The sequence below is a fragment of the Apium graveolens genome, chromosome 4 (assembly GCF_009905375.1).
Source record: "Apium graveolens cultivar Ventura chromosome 4, ASM990537v1, whole genome shotgun sequence".
Lineage (NCBI taxonomy): Eukaryota > Viridiplantae > Streptophyta > Magnoliopsida > Apiales > Apiaceae > Apium > Apium graveolens.
The window spans coordinates 131,082,413-131,092,495 of NC_133650.1; the positions used below are offsets into that span (position 1 = coordinate 131,082,413).

The window sequence follows — 10,083 nt, forward strand, 5'->3', positions numbered from 1 at the left end:
TAGAGACATCCGTTGAAGCTTATCTTCTCATCCGTTGAAGGTCTTTAAGTCATCCGTTGATACCACTTCATTTATACAAAATTACAAGGCATGAAATATTTACAATTGGCCTTCCTATCTGCATATCTTCTAGTAGTCAACATGACTCATAGTTTCTCTCAACTTCTAAGAATTACATCTTAAATACAGAGACTGAAATATGCTACAACACTAGACTTATTTCTAAGTAAAGCTACACCATCAACGGATAGCCAAAGTGGTCTTATCCGTTGAGGCTACAGACACTGAATTTCTACTTAAGTGTTTTGTTAAACATATCATCAAACTAATGCACATATATTCCTAACACATAGATGTCGACAAGTCAAAATGTGTATATGGAGATCTCATAGATATCGACAAGTCAATTCTACATGTAGAGATCTCAGACATATCGATAAGCCATTTCGCTTGCAAAGATCAAGAGACCTCGACAAGTCAAATATACCTATAGAGAACTCAAAGATCTCGATAAGTCATTATACTTATCGAGATATCACTTCTCTATAGAACAAACCGAAGATCTCGATATGCCTCTCAAATACAGAATGTAGACAAGTTAAATATTCAAGATTATCAGTCAACAAATGATCTATCAACTAGATTGAAAAATATACAAAGTAGCTGGAAGAATACAAGATCAAGGGCCAAGATTAACTAGACAAAGGATGGTCACAGACCTGCAATGTAAATAGAAAAAGGTTTCTTTAGAAAGTAGTTTAGTATATTTTAGTGCAAGTCTTGTAAACCCGTGATGCTAGTGTATAAAGCATGCAGTGGTCCTTAGTTTGAAAGTAACAAACAGATTCATATTCTCTTATATTCTCTCAAGATAAAATCCGACACTAGTACAAACAGGACTTGTAGCGTCGGTCAAAAAGACCCTAAGGCGTCGGGTAAATGGCGTAGTAAATGTAGGAGACGCTATAGGTATATGTCTATAGCGTCGGTTAAGCTGGCAATAGAAAAACTTAATTAGCATCGATTAAATAACACACGCAAAAAAGTAATCAACCGACGCTACAGGTCAAATCTTAGTGTCGGTTCTTGAAAATGCCGACGCTTTTGTTCTAACTATTTATGTCGGTTATGGAGAATGCCGACGCCTTTGATCCAACTAATTGCATCGATTATGGAGATTGTCGTCGGTTCTGGAAAACGACAATGCTTCTGGTTCGTTAAAACAGGTCTTTTCAATTTTTAATAATATCCTTGTTAACCTATTTCATTGTACTAATACAACTACTCTCAACCAACAATACAGTACGCCCAAGAATTAAATGAAAACAAAGCTTAGAAATTACATTTAAATAAATTTAAAATATTTAATTCTTCCAAAATCAAGTTACAATTACTAAGAAAAAAAAATCTTCCTAGTGTATTGGTTTGCTTACAAAATGAAATATATTACATCAAATTTCTACCAGCGTGCCAATTTCTAACACTTGCTTCATTTTTGTTTCAGCTCCTAACAATTTGTTGTGCACTCATTATAGCTAGTTTGAGTTTTTTCCTTGCATTCCTAAAGTGCCTTATGCCCTGAATAGAAAAAATTATATTAGCAAAAGTAGAACATCAATTATTGCATTCAATTCATCTTTTATTAATACATGATTGAAGAAAATAACACCCAATATTTGATTATACATGTTTGTTATGTTGTTGACTTCTGCTTTTTCACTTATTTCCTGGTTGTAAGCTAATTAGCAAAAGTTAACTAACAATTGAAGGTACATGACAATGTTAGTGCACTTTTCTTTATGTTATTCTTAATGATATGACTTGTGGAAATACAACATTAGTAACAATAGCAGGACTATAGTTCAGATGGCAAGAACAATTCGCCTTAAAAGCTAAAAAAATCTATTAAGGTGTTATCAATAAAAATCCAACTTTTCTATCAAGGAGATATAAATACAAATCACCTGTACTATTACTCACATTTACAAAAGTCTTGTTGCCTCATTATTAGAGGGGTATTAAAACAAGCATAACAAGTAGCACAAACCAAGTACCAAATGAAAAGAATATCTCAAACAAATCAAGGCTTGCCTAAAATTATCTTGGTTTGCATAGTTATCAATAAGAAGATCCATTTTATAGTTCTACATAATATTTGAAAGAAAGGTCAGCCGGTATTAAAATAATTTACATGTGTAATTTGTCATTCCTAATAAAGTATCCTAAGACTGAATTCGATCAATAAAGGAGACATAACTTTTTATTGTAGTGGAAATGTCTGAACTACGAGGATTTGGTTGGGAGCACTTATCTTCAGTTTTTGTAGTAAAAATATTATGTAACGTTAAATTAAGTAGTAGTTACTACTAAGAGCAGTCGCAACTTCTTGTTAACACAAGTAGTAGTAGAGTCTTACCGATAAAATGGACGCGGATGATGTGATAAATAAAATAACTGTCGAGTATAGTGAGAAGCAGCGGCACTCATATGAAAGCTTGAGTTCATGTTAGTCTTGTTCCACTTGATTTTCTTTTCTCTGCAAAAATATATTAACAAACTTCGATTATATTTTTTTATTCTAATCTGACAACGTAATAGTCATTTATGTAGTTCGGAGTTGGAAATCTGTGTCAATTCTTTTTTCCACCAAATAAGTTGCCATAGAATTTACCAAGTCGACAGAGTACAGAGGATTAATAATGATGCACAACTACAATGTAACAATAAATAACTAACAAGGTAGGAACTTAAAATGTACACCTCAATTACTCATACGTCAAACATGCTACAAAACCACTTGGAGGTAAAGGAATAGACCACCTGTAAAAAACAGACATAACATGTTAATACCGAATATGAGATGATGTCACTATCACACTTTGCATTACTACTTGCAAACATGCATGACCGTAGTGATGTACAGAGCTTTAGATGCACTGATATACAACTATGAATTTGTAAACAAATTCATGTTATAGAAAATGCATAATGTTCCAATGTTTATAAACGGGATGCTCAAATCACTGAGCCAGATTTCTAATCTTATGTGCATAACTTAGCTTCTAACAAGACATCATATAGGCTAGTAATACGTTGATCAAGTAATAAAAATTATGTACAATTACATATTAAATTAATGGAATAAAGTTATAATCTTGAATCGCATCTTTAACAGCCTATCCATTCGCTCTGTTCATAAAATCTATAAACCACAGTTTCTTAATAGTCTGCGGTCCTATTCTGTTCTGGGCTACATTATTTTCACACGGGCAATGTGTATAAATCTTCCTAAAGTATGGATTGTAAAAATCTCATCCACCTAGAACACATCATTAGAATACTAGTTTTATGTATCAATCTTTTGTGAAAATTGGGGAACAACAATTGTGCTGGAAAATTTTAGTATCCAACCCGGGGTGCAAGATTCCCCATAGATTTCTCTTTTGTGGATCTCCGTCATCAAATGAGCCAGGCTTACCACTTGGATCAAAATCATCAGGCCGCCCATCAAGTCTGCTGGACAGCTGAATATGAATATAAATCAGTATTCACTCGTTCAAATATTTATAACTATGAGGAAACAATCTACTAAATTCTCAAGTCAAATCTTATTATAATCATTTCAGCTTCGCACATCGAAAGCTAAGCTTTCTCAGTTAGTAAGTGAAAAGGAAAATCTTATAGCCAATAAATAGCATCTGGTAAATGTTATATATTCAATACAATTTAATCAAATAATAAAACTGTAAAGATGTACAATACAATATTGAACTGGCCACAGACGGAGACATAATCTGATATACATGCAGATTAATTCAAGTAGTTTCTTACACTTCTCAGTATGACGACCATCGCCCCAGTGTTCACGCTCTTGGTTGTGCCATTACCTCTTTTTTTGCTCATGCTTCAATTCATCCATGAAATGATTAGTATTCCGAGATCTCCTTTTCTCTTTTTCTTTCGGCCTTTCATCCTTCTTATGCAAAGATCATATACAAGTAAAATATTGCTTGATATGATCTTGTAAATCCTCTTTCTAAAGAGGTATATTCATATTTCAATTACAATTACCTTTTTCTCATAATCTTTTGACTTTACTGCCATCGGAGGTGGTAAGAAAGAAGGAACATACCTGCATAAATGGAACTAGCAAAGACACACTGTGACTTAAAAATTATGTTAGCATCTTTTTTAAGAATATAATTGGTTACTAATTTTCAAAAGTATGCTGAAAAGAATAGCATGCATATTTTTCCCATGGCAATAAAAATTCATGTAATTTTATTAAAAATCAATTATTGCAAGAGTAAATTCTAATTATTCATTTCTTAGAAATTAAAATTAACATTAATATAATCTGAAACTAAAACTTTGTACTCTGCCTAACTGAGTCCTCAATTCTAAAGAAACAAAAGCAGATACACACAAGCGTACCTAGAGACTATCAATTTAGGGACCTTAAAAATTAAATTTCAACTGAAAAATACATACCCAGAGAAGCACCAACAAAGAAACCCAAAATTGATCAGGAAACTCAAAGATGTAATCAATTATTAGTGAACACAATTGATAAGTGGCATTTTATACCACTTAGAGCATCTCATAAAGGCTTGAATTGGTGTCTTGAACTCGAGTATTTTGTGTATTTGATGTGTTTTTCTAGTGTATTTGCATTTCAGGGTATAACTTGCTTAGATGGGGTGTTTTCATCGAATAAAGCCTAAAGAGGTGCTTGGAATCAGTCCCGGGTTGATGTGCGAAGAATTCAGCAAAAACAGAAGCAAAAATAGGAATTTTCCAGAAGTGATGCAGGCGACCGCCTGGTAGCAGGCGCCCTCCTGGAAGAAGGAGCCGGCCGCCTGGGTGCGGATTTTCAGAATCTGGATTTTCTAATTCTATTACGATTGAACTTCTGTGGACGCTGGTTCTTTTGAGTTATTATATAAACCTTTTGGGAAGACATTTTCTTCAGAGAAGATAATCGAGAGCAAGGGCAAGAAGCTCGAGAAGACCGTTTTAGCACGCAACAACGAAGAAGAGGAAGCATATGTTTATGTTGTGATTCTTTTAATCCATTGTAAAAGTGGATGCTAGTTTTCTTTATGCTTTGAACCTTAAAACTCTTGTAACGTACTTCATTATTTATTAAGTATTTTTATTATTTTATAACATTGTGTTATTATCATGTTTTCATATGAACCCATGGTGACGATGAGTTCTATTATGGGCTAATCGTGATCATGGGATCATAGCGGATTTACTATGGATTTCTTTAGTTAATTGTTTAATACCTTGGTATGTGGTGATTGTATGATACCTAGCATAGGTTGTGCTTATTCGTCTTATATGCTTCGCGAACATGTAAGATACCTTGTTAATCTCTTCTGAAGCGACAGTGAATCTTGAGATTTAGAACTTGCCATGTTAGCATAGGTTCATGTATTGTATGCATGATTAGTGGATAACTCTAACCGTTTTACTTGCCCTGTGTAATCATCATGATTAACTTGCGCTTAAATCATTATGTTGTCAAGTTCTGTAGACATATAGGGTCTCAACATAATTGATGCATATTCAACTTCTATCTTATTTGTGGATGCATGGTAGAATGGCATTCGTACAATGAAAGTTGTTGTTTATCAGTCTCGTGTTGTTCGATTAATATCATCACCATTACATGATAAGGGTAATAACAATGACTATTGAATGAAGTAGTAATGAAGTTATGGTCTCATGTATATTTAATATTGTTAAGTTAAGTGTTTAATTCTCGTAGTTAATATTAGTTAATCAACCTTAATTGTTATTGTTTTGACATTGAAGAATAATCATACAATGGTGAGTAAGTGTTACTTAAATATAATTAATTAGAGTCTATGTGGGAACGAACTAGAAATCATTCTATATTACTTGTGAACGCGTATACTTGTGTGAATTATTTAGCGCATGCTTTGTGCCTAACAAGTTTTTGGCGCCGCTGCCGGGGACTCGGTGTTAATTTGTTTAGTTTATGTACTTTCCATCAGTGGTCATTAGGATTCATTGATTAAGACTTGTTACTTAATGCTTCCGGTTGTGTTTCAGGTACTCTAGCGAGCGTTTATGTAAACACGTTCTTGCACTCGCAAGAGGAATCTGGATAAAGCTGAGGAGACAGATACAGCTCTTGACTTTTCGGAGAAGATAGTTTTTGAAGATTCGGATAAAGAGAGTGAAAAGAAAGAACCTGAAATTATGGGTGATCGTATAGTTCAAGCAGATCCAGCTCTTATGGACTTTTCTTGGCCTAAAATTGATGACATTCAGTCAAGCATCATTCATCCGGCTATTCAGGCCAATACTTTTGAAATCAAGTCGGGCACTATTCAGATGGTGCAGAATTCTATTTCTTTCGGAGGTGCTGTGACTGAAGACCCCAACATGCATATCAGGAATTTTGTAGAGATCTGTAGTACTTTCAAATATAATGGTGTTACTGATGAGGCTATCAAGCTGAGGCTTTTCCCATTCTCTCTGAGGGACAAAGCTAAGGACTGGTTACATTCTTTACCAGCTGGGTCCATCACTACTTGGGAAGATCTTGTGCAAAAGTTTCTTGTGAAGTTCTATCCAATGGCCAAGACTGCAGCTATGAGGAGTGTTCTTACTCAGTTTGCACAGCAACAAGGAGAATCTATATGTGAAGCTTGGGAGCGCTACAAGGAGATGTTGAGAAAGTGTCCACATCATGGTATGCCTGACTGGATGGTGATCATTGGTTTCTACAATGGTTTGGGGGCCCAATCTCGGCCCATGCTCGATGCAGCTTTTGGAGGCGCCTTGTGGGCCAAAAGCTATACCGAGGCCTATAATCTCATTGAAACTATGGATGCAAACGAGTATCAAAACCCGACTCAAAGGATGATGCCTGGGAAGGTAGCAGGTATTCTGGAAGTTGATGCAGCTATAGCTATTGCAGCGTAGCTTCATGCGCTGTCTATGAAGGTTGATTCTTTAGCCAACTATGGAGTAAATCAAATAGCTAGTATCTGTGAGCTTTGTGCAGACTCTAATGCTATGGATCAGTGTTCTCTTGTTAATGAATCTGTTCAGTATGTGAACAATTTTCAGAGATCGCAGCAGCCTGTGCCCGCTAATTATCATCCTAATAACAGAAATCATCCCAATTTCAGCTGGAGCAATAATCAGAATTTTGTTCAGCAACCATATCAGCAAACTGCAAGTAAAGATTTCAATCCACCTGGATTCCAGCAACCTCATCAATTTACTCAAAGGCAATCATATCCTCAACAAAGAGGTGTTGTTCCACCTTCTAGTGCTGATTTTGAGGAGTTAAAGCTGTTGTGCAAAAGCCAGGCTATTTCTATCAAGACCTTGTAAAATCAAATTGGAGAAATAGCCAATGCCTTGTTCAATCATCAACCTGGCACGCTTCCCAGTAATAATGAAGTGCCAGGCAGGAAGGAAGCTAAAGAGCAAGTCAAAGCTGTCACCTTAAGGTCTGGAAAAGTTGTTGATGCTGAAAAAGCAAAAGATGGAGAAGTTAAAGTTGTAGATGAAGAAAAGCAAAAGAAGAAAGAGGGGGAACCAAGGAAGACTACTGTTGAACACACTCTGCCTGAGGGTAGTACAGGGAAGAAATATCTCTATCCTCCACCACCTTTTCCTAAGCAATTGCAAAATCAAAAGCTGGACAAGCAATTTGGTAAGTTTCTGGAGGTGTTCAAGAAACTTCACATCAATATACCTTTCGCTGAGGCTCTGGAGAAAATGCCTAGTTATGCAAAATTTATGAAAGGTATTCTTTCAAGAAAGGTGAAACTGGATGATCTTGATACCAATGCTCTGACGGAAGAGTGCAGTGTCGTGCTGCAATAAAAGTTACCTCCAAAGCTTAAGGATCCAGGTAGCTTCACCATTCCTTGCACCATTGGAAAGTTATCATTTGACAAGTGCCTTTACGATTTGGGAGTAAGCATCAATCTAATGTCGTTGTCTATCTTCAAAAAGCTGAATTTGCCGGATCCAAAGCCCACCTACATGTCTCTACAATTGGCTGATCGTTCGATTACATACCCACGAGGCATCGTGGAAGACGTGCTAGTAAAGGTGGACAAGCTCAACTTTCCTGCAGATTTTGTCATTCTGGATTTCGAGGAAGATAAGAAGATTCCCATAATCTTAGGAAGACCTTTCTTGGCTACAGGCCGTACCTTGATAGATGTGCAAAAAGGTGAACTCACTATGAGGGTGCATGATCAAGATGTGACATTCAATGTGTTCAATGCAATGAAATTCCCTATGGAAGATGAGGAGTGCTTCAAGGTGGATTTGGTCAATTCTGCAGTTACTTCAGAACTTGATCATGTGCTAAGGTCTGATGCCTTAGAAAAAGCCTTATTGGGGAATTTTGACAGTGAAGATGATGAAGGCAATGAGCAGTTACAATATCTAAATGCTTCTCCTTGGAAACGAAAGCTAGACATGCCATTTGAATCTCTAGGAAATACTGATCTCAAGAATACTGAGGGAAAGCTCAAACCATCTATTGAGGAAGCACCTACTTTGGAGCTTAAATCATTTCCTGAACACTTGAGGTATGCTTTTATAGGTGATGCATCTACTTTACCTGTTATTATTGCATCTGACCTTTCAGGTAGTGATGTGGACAAGCTCTTGAGGATTTTGAGAGAATTCAAATCGGCCATTAGATGGACTATAACAGATATAAAAGGGATCAGCCCTTCATACTGCATGCATAAAATTCTGCTAGAGGAAGGTAGCAAACCGACTGTTGAGCAACAGTGAAGGCTTAATCCTATCATGAAAGATGTGGTAAAGAAAGAAATTCTAAAGTGGCTGGATGCAGGAATCATATATCCTATTTCTGACAGTTCTTGGGTGAGCCCCGTGCAATGTGTACCTAAGAAAGGATGTATTACTATAGTAGGAAATGAGAAGAACGAGCTCATCCCCACTCGAACAGTCACAGGATGGAGGGTATGCATGGACTACAGAAAGTTGAATAAAGCCACGATGAAGGATCACTTCCCTCTTCCATTTATTGATCAGATGCTTAACAGGTTGGCTGGTCATGAGTATTATTATCTTTTGATCGGCTATTCGGGATACAATCAGATTTGCATTGCACCTGAAGATCAAGAGAAGACTACTTTCACTTGTCCATTTAGCACGTTTGCTTTTCGCAGAGTTTCTTTTGGCTTATGTGGTGCACCTGCCACATTTCAGAGATGCATGATGGATATATTCTCCGATATGATTGGAAATAATGTTGAAGTATTAATGGACGACTTATCTGTCTTTGGACATTCATATGATGAATGCTTGAATAATCTCCCTTTGGTACTCAAAAGGTGTGTTGAAACCAATTTGGTGCTCAATTGGGAAAAAGTTCACTTCATGGTGCATCAAGGCATCATTCTTGGGCATAAGGTCTCTAGTAAAGGTCTTGAGGTGGATAAAGCCAAGGTGGGCGTCATTGAAAATCTTCCGCCACCTATTTCTGTGAAGGGAATCCGTGGCTTTCTTGGTCATGCGAGTTTCTATCGGCGATTCATCAAGGACTTCTCTAAGATATCTAAGCCATTGTGCAACTTGCTCGAAAAAGATGTGCCTTTCAAATTTAATGATGAATGCTTGGCAGCATTCGAGACTCTCAAGAAGAGTTTAATCACCGCACCAGTCATTACGGCACCGAATTGGAGAGAACCTTTTGAGATGATGTGTGATGCAAGTGATTATGCGATGGGAGCAGTTCTTGGGCAGCAAAAGAATAATATCTTTCATGTGGTCTATTATGCTAGTAAGATGCTAAATGGAGCCCAACTGAACTACACCACTACTGAGAAGGAGCTCTTGGCTATAATTTTTGGTTTTGAAAAATTTCAATCTTATGTACTTGGGATAAAGGTGACAGTGTTCACTGATCACGCTGCCATCCACTATCTGGTCTCAAAGAAGATTCGAAGCCTAGACTTATTCGTTGGGTTCTCTTGCTACAGAAATTCGAGTTAGAGATCAAGGATCGAAAAGGTACTGAAAATCAAGTAGATGACCATCTCT

The 10,083-nt window shown here is 36.6% G+C and overlaps 1 long non-coding RNA gene and 1 other non-coding gene across 4 annotated transcripts; both read right to left on the reverse strand.

Annotated features, from left to right (window-relative positions):
• Positions 1-1,377: 1,377 nt before the first annotated feature.
• LOC141719838 (uncharacterized) lies at positions 1,378-4,567 on the reverse strand. Of its 3 annotated transcripts, none has more exons than XR_012574173.1 (6): positions 4,492-4,567; positions 3,832-4,160; positions 3,412-3,524; positions 2,761-2,820; positions 2,417-2,536; positions 1,378-1,578 (listed from the first exon to the last, which is right to left on the reverse strand). It is a non-coding gene; the product is annotated as an uncharacterized LOC141719838 (long non-coding RNA). The 3 variants fall into 3 exon arrangements; XR_012574174.1 differs by having other exon boundaries at positions 3,832-3,973; positions 4,072-4,561; XR_012574172.1 differs by having other exon boundaries at positions 3,832-4,561.
• Positions 4,568-6,627: 2,060 nt separating this feature from the next.
• On the reverse strand, positions 6,628-6,734 carry LOC141721984 (small nucleolar RNA R71). The gene has a single exon (XR_012575023.1). It is a non-coding gene; the product is annotated as a small nucleolar RNA R71 (small nucleolar RNA).
• Positions 6,735-10,083: the final 3,349 nt, after the last annotated feature.